This window comes from Pseudopipra pipra, chromosome Z (assembly GCF_036250125.1).
Source record: "Pseudopipra pipra isolate bDixPip1 chromosome Z, bDixPip1.hap1, whole genome shotgun sequence".
Taxonomy (NCBI): Eukaryota; Metazoa; Chordata; class Aves; order Passeriformes; family Pipridae; genus Pseudopipra; species Pseudopipra pipra.
In genome coordinates, this window is record NC_087581.1 from 60,917,766 (window position 1) to 60,931,548 (window position 13,783).

The window sequence follows — 13,783 nt, forward strand, 5'->3', positions numbered from 1 at the left end:
AGAAGGAGGGAAAGCCATGAGTTAGTTCTGCAGTGGTACCCCTGCATGTTGTGACAAAATAGATTTTTTTCCTTACCGTATCACAGGTACTGAATACTTCTTTGAATTTCTTGTGAAGGGGCACTAACAGTTTGTATGAATCAAAGATAACATGATGCCAGTGAAACTCGGCTGGTTTTGCAATTGCAGAACAGAGTAACTTCTTAATGTGGGTGTAGATTACACAGTTACTACTGGGTATTACTCCTGTGACAGAATTGCTTGCAGTAAAACACACTACACTGCGTGGTAAGTTCTGGCAGGGCTATGCACATAGTTTGTAAGCCAGTGATGACTAAAACAGTTTATGGAGCGAGTACTAAAACATGACTCACTCAAGGAGTCGCATTAAGTCAATGAGATTACTCATGTAGCTAGTTGCTGATAGAGATCTTGCCAAGGTATTCTACCACGTAATAGACGTGTGTAAATGTGCCTGTTAGTCAGGTGAATAACTTCAGAAAAGAATTTTAAAGTTCATAATATGTATGAACTGTTCATATTACCACAGCTGAGGTCCTCCCACTAACAGGTAGTCCCTGTCCTAAAATTCTTCAACTCATATAGATAAATAAGGGAAACTGACTTGCCTTCACTAGCATCACGAGTCACCAGTAACACCAGGAATAGAACAGAGATCTCCAGTCAGTTCTCTACCACCAACTCCCTGCCTCTGTAATTCACAACATTTCATCCCTGCACTGAATATAAAGCATTTATGAATGTGACCTCCAAACTTTCTACAGCTCTTCTGCTAACTGACTGATGGATCTCTGCATTTATTAGCTTTATAAATGCAGAGAATACACTGAAGTACCATTTTCATCTCGCACACATTATTACAAGCTGGTGCATTCCCTCATCCAGCTCATCTGCATGTTATTCTGCAGTCAGAGAAACAACCAGAATCACAAGAAAATTAATCTAATCACTAAATTTCTGACAGCCTTCTAACACACTTAAAAATCTGCATCCCAAGCAAAACTCATTTTTCATATTCAGTAAATTCAGTGTGGAGTCTACCATATCAGGCATCACCTTTCACGACTGCATTTCATTTTATAAATGTTGTAGAAGTGCCTGGCATATTCAGCATCATTACCACAGTATTTTCTTTCCCTTCTTTATTCTGCATTGCTCTCAGCATTTTTGGGAGTTCATAGAGAACAAGAATAGTGTGCTGGGCTGTAAAACAGCAACCTGAAAGAATTTTCAATAGGAAGAGGTATCCCCTTTGAATTATTCTCCATTTGAAGGTTCACTGCATAACAATAAAAAAATCTGCCTTATTGTAACCAGGCTCCCACATACTGACAAGTTCCCAAAGCAAAGACTCTGAGTAGCTCCTGTCTCTTGCATAAAGCAGGAGCAGCAGATATGCATACAGCTTTGCTTTTTTCTCTCCCTATTCCTCTCTCCTCTCCTCCAAACATCTTTTTCTTTAATTTCCTTCTCTTTATCTCCCCATCCTGAGCCACCCTGTGTCTCTTCCCCTTCCTAACTCCAGGCACTCTTTGTTGGCAATGGTTCTGCCCTCTTTCTGCCCATGGAAGTGCACACATCTGTACAGAGGCAGATTGTAAACTAGGTCAGCTTATATGGCAGAGATAAAAAGAGTAGAAATAAGAGCCTTTTTGTATAATAACAGGGTCTCACATAAGCACGTGGTCCACTTTTCAGAGATGTTGAGCGTCTGCCGTTACCATTGACTTCAGTCTCATGTCCACAGGCTCAAAAGTATAAAAACATCCTCAGTTTTGCAGTCCCCTGGAAGCAGAAGTTCAGATATGCAGTTGCATTTCCTTGAGGTTTTCCGAGACGTCACACTAATCTCAGGATCTGTTTTTGTCAATTTTTCCTACATGCTCAGCACAGTGTTGGGATGTAAATTGGTCAGTCACTGGAGGAGAAATGATGTAATACTGGGGATAATACCTCTTCAGTTCAAAGGCACACAAAGCAGGCCTGAAATAGAATAACGGGTGAGGAACTGTCGTTGAGTGTTAAAAATAACCATTTTTTCTTGACAAATATTGGGTTAATGCAGCTATTTTTATACTCTTCCTCCTTTCAGAGTTTTTAGGACAATACCAACTAATCTTGCAATTCATTATTTAGGTAAAAGTTTTTTAACTTCACAGTAAAAATAAGGGAAGGCTGTACTCTGGCAAAGATAATTCCTCTTTCCCCCTACCTGAAGGTCTCTGCAATGCTGTAAAAAAATTACAGAGCATTAACAAACCGCATCTTTAAAACAAACTTTTATCCATGATTTTCTTCTGCTGTTGCAACCACTGAAAATATGTATTAGAAGCAATAAGCAAACTCACTAAAATATACAGAGTGAATTCACATTTGATTTCCTCTCTGGTATATTAGACTAGTGCTACCTAATAAAAACTAAGTAAATGCATCCCTCTCATATGGAAAAGAAAAAATATTCGAAGGGTATCAGTCTCATTTGTGATATTGCTTTATCCAGTGGAAGAAAATCTGTGTCACTGAACTGTCACACAGTTCAGTCCAATCCTGTATGAGGCCAGTAAGCAGGAAAGGGACAGAAGGTAATTGTTGGAACAAAAGAGGGGTGTGAACCCAAGAAAAGCAGCTCTGAAATTCCCCCTTTGGCAGTATAACATCATTTGTTGCTATGAACACCATAGATTTTTCTCCACAGTCCAGTTTTGCCAGTCTCCAAAACTTCAGGCCTTTAGAAAGCATGAGACTGGACTATGCTTATTTTAATTATGATTCTGAGGCCTGTAGAGGACCTTTTTGCACGGTTCTGAAGGTTTTCACAAGTAAAAAAGACTTATTTCCTTCTTTCCCTTCTGATTTCCCTTCTGGCTTGTTTTGTTTCTAGCAGCTGAAGTTTCTAAAAACAAACATGGTTAGACCTGTGAAACATACGAAAGGGATGCTACCCCCCATACTCCTCTTCCTCTCTCTCTCCTCCACAGCCCCACATTGCCATTTGGATGGCATATCTGTGGGAGTACAGACTCTTACAGCTGCAGGGCAGGGCACAAGCAGTGATGCCTGTCCATGCACAGGTGCACCTTTCCTTTGCTGCACCTTTCCTGCCTGCTCTCTGCAAACAGGCTGAATGGGGAGGTACTGTGGGTCTAGCCTGTGTCCTGCACTGTGTCCTGTACCGTATCCTAGAAGGACAAAAGGTAGGAGTCCTGTCTGTGGGGAGGAAACTGAATTGCAGACATTCCTGGGAACATTCCTAGATAGTGCAGCTAAAACATCTCTGTTCAGAACTGGTCTCCCTTCCTCCTTCCTGTGCCCCGTGCTCTTGGCAAGTAAAAAATATGCTTAAAAAAAGCCCATCCTTGATTCAGAGGATTTACAAAAAAGTACCAAAGAGAGAAAACAGATGGTTGCCAATAGATAGAACGGCACAATTTCCTGTGTCAAAGACCTTGGTGGAGTTTTATCTGTACCATACTCGAGTGCTTTCAGACACATGTATTTGCAAAGAGGGTCCTGGCCACATCTGGTTGATTATTAGGAAAGCTGCTTACTTACATTAATAGCACCAGCTTACGGGTCTGCAGTTATCTCTGTATGCCTCAGTTTCCTTATGTCATTAGGTTTTATTATATGACTTTTTCACTACCACAGCATTCAGGTAGCAATGTGCCTCTGTGTGAGCACCTGTGTGAGCATCATCTCACCAGAGAATGTAGCAGCTAAATTATCAATAGCAGCATGTAACATCCCATTTAAAACACTGGCACCTGAAGAGTGGAGGATATAAAATCTGATCCTAAACTTCAATATAGAATGTGGAGAGCTAGGTTTGCAAACCTCATTACTGTACTGTCCAAACAAAGAGATGCTAATTGGGTTAGAGCTAAAGGACACCTGGATTTATGCAATCTATCTGAGACAACACTGCTTCTGTAAAGTCCTGCCTTAAACAAACCTCTTGGAGGTCTCTGAAAGGGTCAACAAAAGTGTGGATAAGGGTGATCTAATTTCCATATCAGACCAGGTTTCTAAAGGATTCTTGACAAAGGCTTTTAAGGAGACTAAGCAGTAACAACAAGAGGGAAAGCCCTGGTACAGCTCAGTAATTGCTTAGAAGATAAAATTCAAAGTACAGGAATAAATCACCAGTTCTTACAATGGAGGGAGATGCTGGATAGTGTGGAGTTCTGCAAGGGTCAGTGCTGCAAGGTGTGCTGTTCAATGTTCTCATATCTTACCTGGGAATGGAGTCAAATATCAAAGTTCATCAGCGGCATTCATTTATCAGAACTAAGAGGAAAGATTTTGATGAATTACATAAGGAAATGACGCTATGAAATTGAATGGGCAGTATAAGAAATGCAGTATAGGTAAATGTGAAATAATGCACATGGAGAAACAAGTCATTAAAAATGGCTGGCTCTGAGCTGGCATGAGTAAACTCACAGGATGATAACTCTCAGTTCCACAAAAACATCACCTCCTGTGCCCAAAAGTTCCTCATAAAATGTTGTCAAGAAAAAACATCATTGTGCTACTGGATGAATGCATGGTTTGCTCGTATCTTAAATACTGTATATTTCTTAAACTCAAATTAAGAGCTATTAGATGAGGAGCATGCTCAACAGGGCATCGAGGATGATAGGAGGTACAGAACAGTCTAGGGACAAAGGCCCCCCCATGAGCAACCTACAACCCTTCAGCCAGGAAAAGTAATGATGTAAAATGATTACAGTGGAGGTCTGCAAACCGATGAGCAGAGAGGGTTAGCTGTTCCTCATCTCCAGCACCAGGAGCTGAGGAGATTATTAAGTCCGTTTGAAACCACAAATAAAAGGCAGAGCTCCTTCACAGGAAGGATGGCAATGGGAATCCTTGCAAGCATATTTGGGTTCCAGAGGACATTGAAGAAGCCCACGGCAGCTCCACTACCTATTAAAAAAAAAAAAAAAAGCAAAAAAAAAAAAAAAAAAAAAAAAAAAAAAAAGCTGTCAAACCACACAAATAAGGAGATGGGGGGGGAGGGGGGAAATCAAACCAAAAGCAAACAAGAAAACCCCCACTCCGAAACCCGCGGTTTGGAAACCCCCGGAGCTGCCAGAGTCGCGAAGCTCCCGCCCCGCGCACTCTCCGGAGGCCGCGTTCCTTCCCTTCCCGCCGGGGCTCGGCCCCCCCGGACTCGGCTCCCTCCCCTCCCGCCCGCCGCGGGCATCCGTAACAGGAGAGGGCTGGAGCCGCAGGGTAACCCGAGCGCGGCGGGCGGGGGGCGCGGGGGCGGCCGCGGAGCCTCCGCGGGGAGCGCATCGCCCCGCGGGACGGGACGGGCGGGACGAGACGGCACGGACGGGACGCGACGAGGCGGGGCGGGACGAGGCGGGCGGCGGCTTTGCCCCCCTCTTTTGGCGTCGGCGAAGGGGGCGGGCGGGGAGGGAAGGGGGGGAGGAGGAAGAGGAGGAGGAAGAGGAGGAGGAGGAGGAAGGGGGACCCGACGTGCCGGGGCTGCGCGCGGAGCTGGCAGCGCACGCTGCGAGCTGGAGGAGCGGGAGCGATTTGGATAGGTACCTCCGTGCGCGAGGATGCGCGTGTGTGTGGGGCCGTCTGTCTGCCTGTCTGTCCGTGTGTCCTGTACGTGTGTGTGTGTGCGAGCGCGGCTCCGAGTGCCGAGGGAAGGGAGGCGACGGTGGCTGCGGCTCTGGCAAGTTGGCCCTCGGCGGGTTGCGGGCGGGAGAGGGGAGAGGGGGACAGGCAACGCGAGGCGGGGTGGGCTGTTGGCAGAGATGCCACGAGGGGCAGGGGAAAGGCGAGGAGGGAAGATGGAAACGCGGGGAGGGGGAGAGGAGGAGAGGAAGGGAGAATGCAGATGCGCGGAAGGGAAGGGAAGAGCCAGGAGGGAAGAGGGGATGCTGGAGGGGGAGATTCCTGCCCTTGGCACTGCCAGCCCCGGGAGCTGTGCCCGCCAGCCCCGCGCCCGCGGGAGCCCCCGCGTGTGCACACCCCCCTGGGGCGGGAGGAGCCGCCGGGAGGTGCTGGACGGAGCGGAGGGGCCGGGTACGGAGAGCCGGGTCTGTGCGGGCATCCCCCCGGTGTCCGCAGGTGGAGGGGCGGCTCTGACCCCGCCCGGCCGCGGTCCGGGGCTGCGGGGGGTCTTTGCCGCCCTCCCGGGGGTCGGGCGCTGTGCGCGGGAGGCGGCCAGGCTGGGAGGATGGAGGGGCGGCGTGGAGGGGCTTCGGCGGGATCCTGAGACCTGTGACGTAATTATTTTTTAATCAGTATGTTTTTTCTCATGGCCATCTCAATTTTTGCTGGACTCCCCCTTGCGAACTGAAAATCTCCTGTATCTTTGTTCCAAACATTTCTATTTTTAAATTACTCAGTAACAACAATGCATGAGTTTTAAATATTTTATTTCTTTTTTATTGGACCTCTGCTTAAGGCCACTGCAGTGGTCCTCAAAACTTCTCAAACACCGGCGTCTCTTCTGAAAAAGTTATTGAAATTATTACAGAGGTGGGCAGGCAGGCAGCTATTGTGGGTATCAGCGTCTGAGTTTGTGATAACACTAATCATTAGCCATAAAGAGCAGTCATCATACTGAAGTTTAGTTTTTATCTTAAGATGAATTGTCCGTCAGCTCCTAGATGATGTACATTAGGGGAGTAAGTACCAGCTTAATGTCAGAAGAGAGAGGGCATATTCTCCTGTTGTGATTTTACCAATGGAATAAACATGTTGTTTTATTATGAACAGTGATTAACAGTTTAATGTTGTAGTGGTATTCTCTGATTCTAGCATTGTCTCATAGCTCTGGTATGTCAATTTGTATTCATGCTGTGTAAGTGTTTTGCAGAGGTTTTGCCTATCTGGCAGGGATTTATTTAACTTTCACAATTACATTTTCTGGTCTCAGCAGCCTCAGGAACCCAAGGAAGGTGTATATATAAACATCAGTATCTGTTGTAGTGCACAACTTCTTTTTTTCCTTAAAAATGCAAGTTATTTCATGTATTTTAAATCATAGCTTTTATGTCTTTGCGAACAGCAGAGGGTTGAAGTTATAGCTGAAATTGTGTTCATTGAAATATATTCATTGTAAGTATTTCTGACCAGTCAATATTGAGTGTTTTTAATCGATTTATCTTCATTTTTCATCTGAATGCCAGTCCATTTGTAGCCCTGCTATGGCCTCTGCCAAAGTGAGGTTTCACAAATTTAAAATGTGACACACAGATACTGGCTTTAGACAACTGTTACACTGGTTTATTGCATTAGTTTTCCAGTAACTGTCCAAAGAGTACAGGTCCCAGGTGAGCTCTTAAGTAAATTAAGCCGTATTTATAGATATCTTACAACAGTGCCAGGAAGACATAGCTTTTGTGGCAACTGATGGTTATTTCCCTTCCCAGTGGATGTGCAGCTTCTGTATGGAGGGGTGTGTGCAGTCCTTTTAAATTACTCAAAACTCCTGTTGACTTCAGCCAGAGTTTTGGCTAAGTGAAGAATACAGGATCGTATGACTTAGAGCATGAAAAGTACACCCAGCAGAATCCCAAGCAGTCTGGTATATAGTTTTGATCATAATTTAATTCGTGCCTGGTTTGTCTTGTCTAAACTGCAAAATTCACTTTTGCTACTGGAAACACCTGCTGATTTAGCAACTGCTATTGATACTCCATTTATAGCAAGGCAAGAAGAACTACATAATGCAACATCTAGAACCGTCCCTATTATTACTATTCACAGTGTGATTTTCCTCTTGTGGATGTGCTGCTGTAATGATTCTCAGACAGTTCTGACTTCAACTGACCAGCCATCACTACATTTACAGTTGTGGGATAAACAGGATTGTAAAGACTGCCAAAATGGTCTCTCTGTCTTCCCCTCACCCCCTTTAAAAAATGAAGTTTTGGCAATTGTCTCTCCTAGCAGTCTCTGCTGAAGGGACTCTTGGTTCGCATGTGCACCCTCTGTCCTGGCTGCCTAAAGTCCATCTTAAATTCCGTGTTACTTTTCATACAACTTCTCATTGCTTGCCTCCTGTTTTTTAGGCTGATGGTTTGTGTTTGTTTCAATGTCAAAACTTAATGAAGCTTCCCTGGGAAATTCTGGACTCGTAATTCATTGAGGAAAAGTCCTTTCCAATACTCCCACCCACTAGAAGCAATTCATTGAAGTTGGTATGGAATAATTTGGCCTTCAGATTACGGGGGGGAAAAAGTTGGACTGTTTATTTATGATGATGCTGGCTTACCTGAGTATTGCATTTGTCCTATAAGGGATGTTCTTTAATTGACTGCTGACCTAGACCGCTAGAATACAGCTCTATAAAATCAAGTTTAATTTTCAAATATAGCAGCAGCACTGAACGAATGCCAGCAAATGCAGTTATATCTATAATTTATGTAGTTTTCTTTGAGCCATATGCCAAATGGTGCTCATTTTCTTCTGCCATGTCCAAAATTTTAAGTTATGTCTGCTTAACTAATAGTAAGACCTTGGCTTGCATTGCTCCAGTAGGTAGGTATTCCGAATCAGTCTGTTTCATCCTTGAGAAGCATAAATATTAATTACTTATGTCAAGATGAATATAGTTGAGCAAGGTCCATACTCTGTGAACTTTCCTATCTGGGATTTTTCTGCTGCTCAGAATGTATTTCACAGTACAGCTTGATGGAGGAGGACTGGATGATTATGTGGTTTGATCTTCAGTGAGGAACCAAAAACCTTACAGTCTTCCTCTCTCCTAGGGTAGGTCAATTAGAGGTGGCTTCCATCTCGGCCCCCTGAAAATGAGATATGTCCAGTTGGAATTGGTAACATTAACTGTTCTTATGTTCCAGGAAATGTGAAAGGTTTTTCTAGAGAGTCAGTCATCTCAGATTGGGAAGACTGTTTTTTTTAAAGAAACCTAGTGTTAACCAGGAGTCTAGATGTTGACTACAATGGCGTCTCAAAGGCCTTCCAGTATTGTTTTCTGTCATCAGGTGAGAGTCCTGGTAAATCAGTATTGAAATGTGTACAAAGCTTTAAAAAATATGCATTGCTAACAGTAATTTCAGGAGACCATAAATGTATCTCACTCCATACTGAAAAGTAAGTCTAAATCCTCAGTGCGAAAGTTTTTCACATGTAAAACAGAACTCTTATTTCTTCTTTTTTTCTTCTCTACACTGGAAGATCTTTAGGGCTTTTTTACAATTTTTGCTTAAACACAGTGTGATGAAACTGTGATTTCAGCTGTTACTGGAAGCTTATTTTGCAAATAATCACAATCACAGTACTTGGTTGTTCTGGTATGATGACAAAACTAACAAAAAAGAGGATACATTTTTCATATTAAAATTCTGGGTTAGCAACACAAATTGTGGGCTTATTTTTGATGATGAACAATCTTCAGTAATCCATTACAACTGTAAATCTTCAGTAACCCATTACAACTGTAAATCATGCCATCCTTAACTTTAAAAGAAGATCATTTGACTTAAGTTTATACTTAATGAGAGTTCAGAGTTCAGTTTTGTTTATATGATGACAGTGAGATGCTGCATCTACAGGAGAAAGCAGAACTGTATCTGTAGAGTAATTCCTCAGATGTGTTGTTAAAATACTTAAGTGTACCAAGACTCAAGTCTTGCATTGCTTAGTGTGAGACTTAGATGCAATGTACTGCAAAAGTGATAGTTTTAATATTGCATTTAAAAAGAATCAAATTCCCTTCAAAACATATATACATCTTCAGAAAGGTTAGGAATATTGCTTTAAAAGACCTACACAAGTGCTAGGGAAAACCTTAGTATGTGCTACGGAATCACAAAAGCATATCCTGTTCATTTTGGAACTTTCTTTCCAACTTTGTCTAATTGACTAAAGAGATGAACCATGATCCAGGGGGAAAGGGTGCTTCTAAAGATCTGGATTTTTTTTTTCCAGAATCTGTTGATTCCACTGATTTCTTTTGTGGCTCTGCGCATCATAATTGTCCTATTCTCCTATTTTTCTGGTGTTAAAAAGGAAAAAGAGCAGAGAATTTCCGTTGTATAAATTGCTTAATTCACATTACTGTATGTACTTTGGAAGAGAAGGGTGCTTCTTGTTTTACCAGCTTTATTCTACATTTTTTGTGTTGCTTTATATACCATCTGTTCATATAATTTATGCATGAATCAGGAAAACTTTTTAAGGGTGTAGTGGGTGCAGGGAAATGTGGCTCATATCTATCTCATTTATTCCCTCTCCAGCAGCTAAACTGTACCACTTTAACAAAACAGTGCAAAAAACTGTCTTTTGCCATGGTAATTGCAAAATATCTTTAAATTGGTGATACATTAGAATTGGACTGTCTTAAACACACACATGCGCGCGCACACAGACACACCCCCCTCCCCCCCCCAAAACAAACAAGCAAACAAAACCAAGCAAGGAAACAAATAATTGCCACCAAAACCACAAACCCCACTGCTTCGATCACCCAGTAACTAAGTGTGACTGTTGACTGGGCCTGAGTGCAAATGCAGATGCACATGAGGACATATGCAGCTTCCTTCCTAACAGTTCTTCTCAGGAACCGATGCTTGACATTTTTTAATCATTAAATCCAACAATTGTCTGGAACAGTGACACCAGCATTGTTTCAGTTGAGCTTAATAGCAGCCATTTTTTTCCCCAGCACTCCAGGGAAAAATACAGCTCCATCTGTATACATGCCCTATTTTTGTGTCTCGTTAAATATGGGGCAAGTTTAGTAGTGCCAATTGAGAATAATTCCTTAATAGGACTGTTAATACACAACACAGATCCACCCATCTTTGGAAAAGCTTCACTTTTAAGAAGTTTCCTTTTTTTTTTTTTTTTTAAATTACTTTTCTTGAGCAGACTTCAGGAAAATGACAGACCAAAAATAGGAACTCGCTGAAATGTGTGTGTGTATTAGAATCATGAACCAAACTCTACTGGCAAATTAATTAAATCAGTATAAATCTATTAATAAAGCTTGGAGTTTTCACACAATTAAAGAAGAAAAAAATTTTTTTGTTAAAGTAGGTGAGATTTAACCAGCAGTTTTTGTACAGATCTTTTGCCTCACTAATTTTGTTCTATCAGGAATGTATTGCAGTGGTCCTGTAGCTTTGTTAGAAAGACAATGTGAAGCCAATCTCAAATCTTTAAATATTATTCTATCAACTTTCCTCAGAAATAGGTCATTTATTTCCAATTTTAGAGTTCCCTATTAACTGCTACGCTGCCCCAAGAGTGAGTGCAAGAAGAGGTTTTTGCTGGCAATGCTCTTGAGAACCCACATGTTGGTATAGGAACTACTATCAATAAACCCACAAAATCACTTAACCTGATTTTAAAACAATTAAAGTACATACAAGGTGAACAGACTGTTGTGGTTTGTGCCGTGGTTTGTGCCATGGTTTGATGTTCCCGCTGTCCCTGTGTTTTCAAGATGTGTTTGACTGGCACAGCTTGCTCTCACCACAGAGAGAGGGACTGTGGCCAAAGTATCAAGGAAAATCTGGAGGACCAGGTGTGTGAGGAGGATATGCAACCACAAGAGTTCAAACATGTTCAGGTCTCAATACTCTCTTGTTTCAACTGTTCACAGTGTGTAACACAACAGGGCATGTTCCCAGCAGCATTGTTCTGGCATGGCTTGGCTGTGCTTGGCAGAGCAGTGAGGCTGATCCAGTCCTTCATTATTCCTTGCTCCTGCTGCTGGTGGATCTTTGAAAAGAAAAATTGAACCCAAGTTGTGGTCTGACTTTTCCCTTTATCTGTGTATTTTCGTAGATTCATTTGGGTTGGAAAAGGCCCTTAAGATCATTGACTGTAAAACTATTTATGGCAATTCTGTATTTTTCTGTGAACACGCCGGTTCAGTATATCACTGGAAATGGGCTTGGTCAAACCAGCCATTTCGATCATTTAGTCCAATCTGAAGAGTAGCACAGAATAAGCTGCTTTAGATGTTGTAGTTTCATATGATAGATGCCTGAGCCTGTCCTTTAATACATCCATTTAATGTTCCCAGTTTCCATGATGCTTTCCATCACTCTCTTTTGCCTGCTTATAACCTTTACTTTCACTTATACTGTTCTGGTTCAATTCCTGACTTTGTTTAATTTAAAAATGTCAAACAGAGACATATTAGCTTCCTTTACATATCCTCTTGCCAATGAAAGCTTGTTCTTCCTCACTGATTCTCAAGTCCATCTGAGTCTCCTCTGAATAGCTGGTGAACAGCAGCTCTGAGGAAGCAGAGCAGCAGCCAGACTTTGGAATTGGAGTTCTTTGGCATTAGGATTGTTCCACATCAAATGCTTTAAAAAAGAAGCCAGCATAGACTGAAGAAGTGCCCATTCAGTTTCTGAAAATAAGACCTTTTTTAACAGTGTTTTGGATGGGCACTCTCAACACCCCTATCCTGTTGCCTGTTTGGCTTTCTGGAGTGATATATTTGTAAGGCCCAAGTTTATGTTCATTGTAATGTATAAAATGTATTTATCAACTTGGTTAATGAGAACAGAAGTGGCATGGTACCTCAGCTCAGAAAGCATATTGATAGATTTCTAGGGAATAGTTCTCACTTTAAATTAAAAATACTTTTTAATTAGTTGACTTTTTTTACCAGGATATATTTTAAGCCCTTAAACTTCTCGAAAAATCATTTTCCATCTAATTAATTTAGAGATAGCAGTGGGGAGCTCAGGTAATCTTGAAATTTCTAGGAGCATCAGCCTTGGGGGAAAAAAATCACTTTTGGAATTGTCGCTGGAAAGTGGACAACAGCTACTGGCATATTTAGGCAGGCCTGGAACCAGTTTGTGACACTATTAGCACATAAGCAGTACTCCCCAGAATTTAGCACTGAGTGGCAGTTAATTGCACAGAGTTTTTGCTGGTTTCTTGGGGATGGGTGCTGCTGGTCAGCATCACAGTTAGATCCCAAATAGTGTTTAGTGATTGAGCCAAACTAAACCAGTCTTTCAGAATCAACTGTGCTGAAAAGAACCTGCAATAGAATCAGTGTTTCTTGTAAGGGCATTTCTTGCTCATGTCTTTTTGTCAGATGTCATCAAATGCCTTCTGCTCCGAATAAAAAGTTTTTAAGCTGTTCTGCTTATCATTCATTCCCCAGGCCTCTCCATTATTCAGGGGTTTCATCTGTGTAGCTGCAACAGTTCAACAGCAGAATTGCCTAATTCCTCTCTGCTTCTTGTGAGATATGTGGGAAACTCAGAAGTTCAGCTCTCAGGCGTGTCTTGCCTACTGTTCTTGTTGACTCTGGCAAGTCAGTGTATCCTGCTGGCCTGGGTAAAGGACGTGACTTCGCTGTGACGAGTTGGATAGGGTTTGTGTTAAACCATCTCCCGCTGGAAACGTGTTTTCTTTCTGGAAGAAGAGGATGATAGGACTGTTCTCTTACGTGCTCCAAGACTCTGTATTATGCAAGCTTTCTGAAGGGAAATCAAGCCAACACCCTAAGTTCTTGGCAAGTGTGAACAGTCAAAAAAGGGACTTCCTAGAGAGACACTCCAAGGGGGTATTAACAACTGATCACTAACTCCCTGGGGTGTAGATGTGTGAGGGCAGAGGAGCATGTACATGGTATTTTTTAGGCATTCTTCTTCCCATGCCTCTGGGACATGTTTCTGTGGAATGAAGAATAAAACTGGGATCCTGCAGGTGCAGATGGTAGCATGTGTGGGTGTGTCTGGTTAGGCACTGGTAAGCATCCCAGCTGCAAAAAAGAAAAAAAAAATAA

The 13,783-nt window shown here is 42.4% G+C and overlaps 1 protein-coding gene across 11 annotated transcripts in view; it reads left to right on the forward strand.

The window, feature by feature from the left end:
* Positions 1-13,783, forward strand: part of PALM2AKAP2 (PALM2 and AKAP2 fusion) — a 269,801-nt gene that overhangs the window by 168,413 nt on the left and 87,605 nt on the right. For 2 of the 11 annotated variants that reach the window (XM_064641779.1, XM_064641781.1), the window contains exon 1: positions 5,473-5,576. The exons of 7 other annotated variants lie outside the window; for them this stretch is intronic. The gene's annotated coding sequence lies outside the window, so the exon portion shown is untranslated. Of the gene's footprint in view, positions 1-5,186; positions 5,260-5,472; positions 5,577-5,632; positions 5,714-13,783 lie in introns of those variants that run through there. 2 more of the 11 variants (XM_064641782.1, XM_064641783.1) reach the window with 2 other exon arrangements.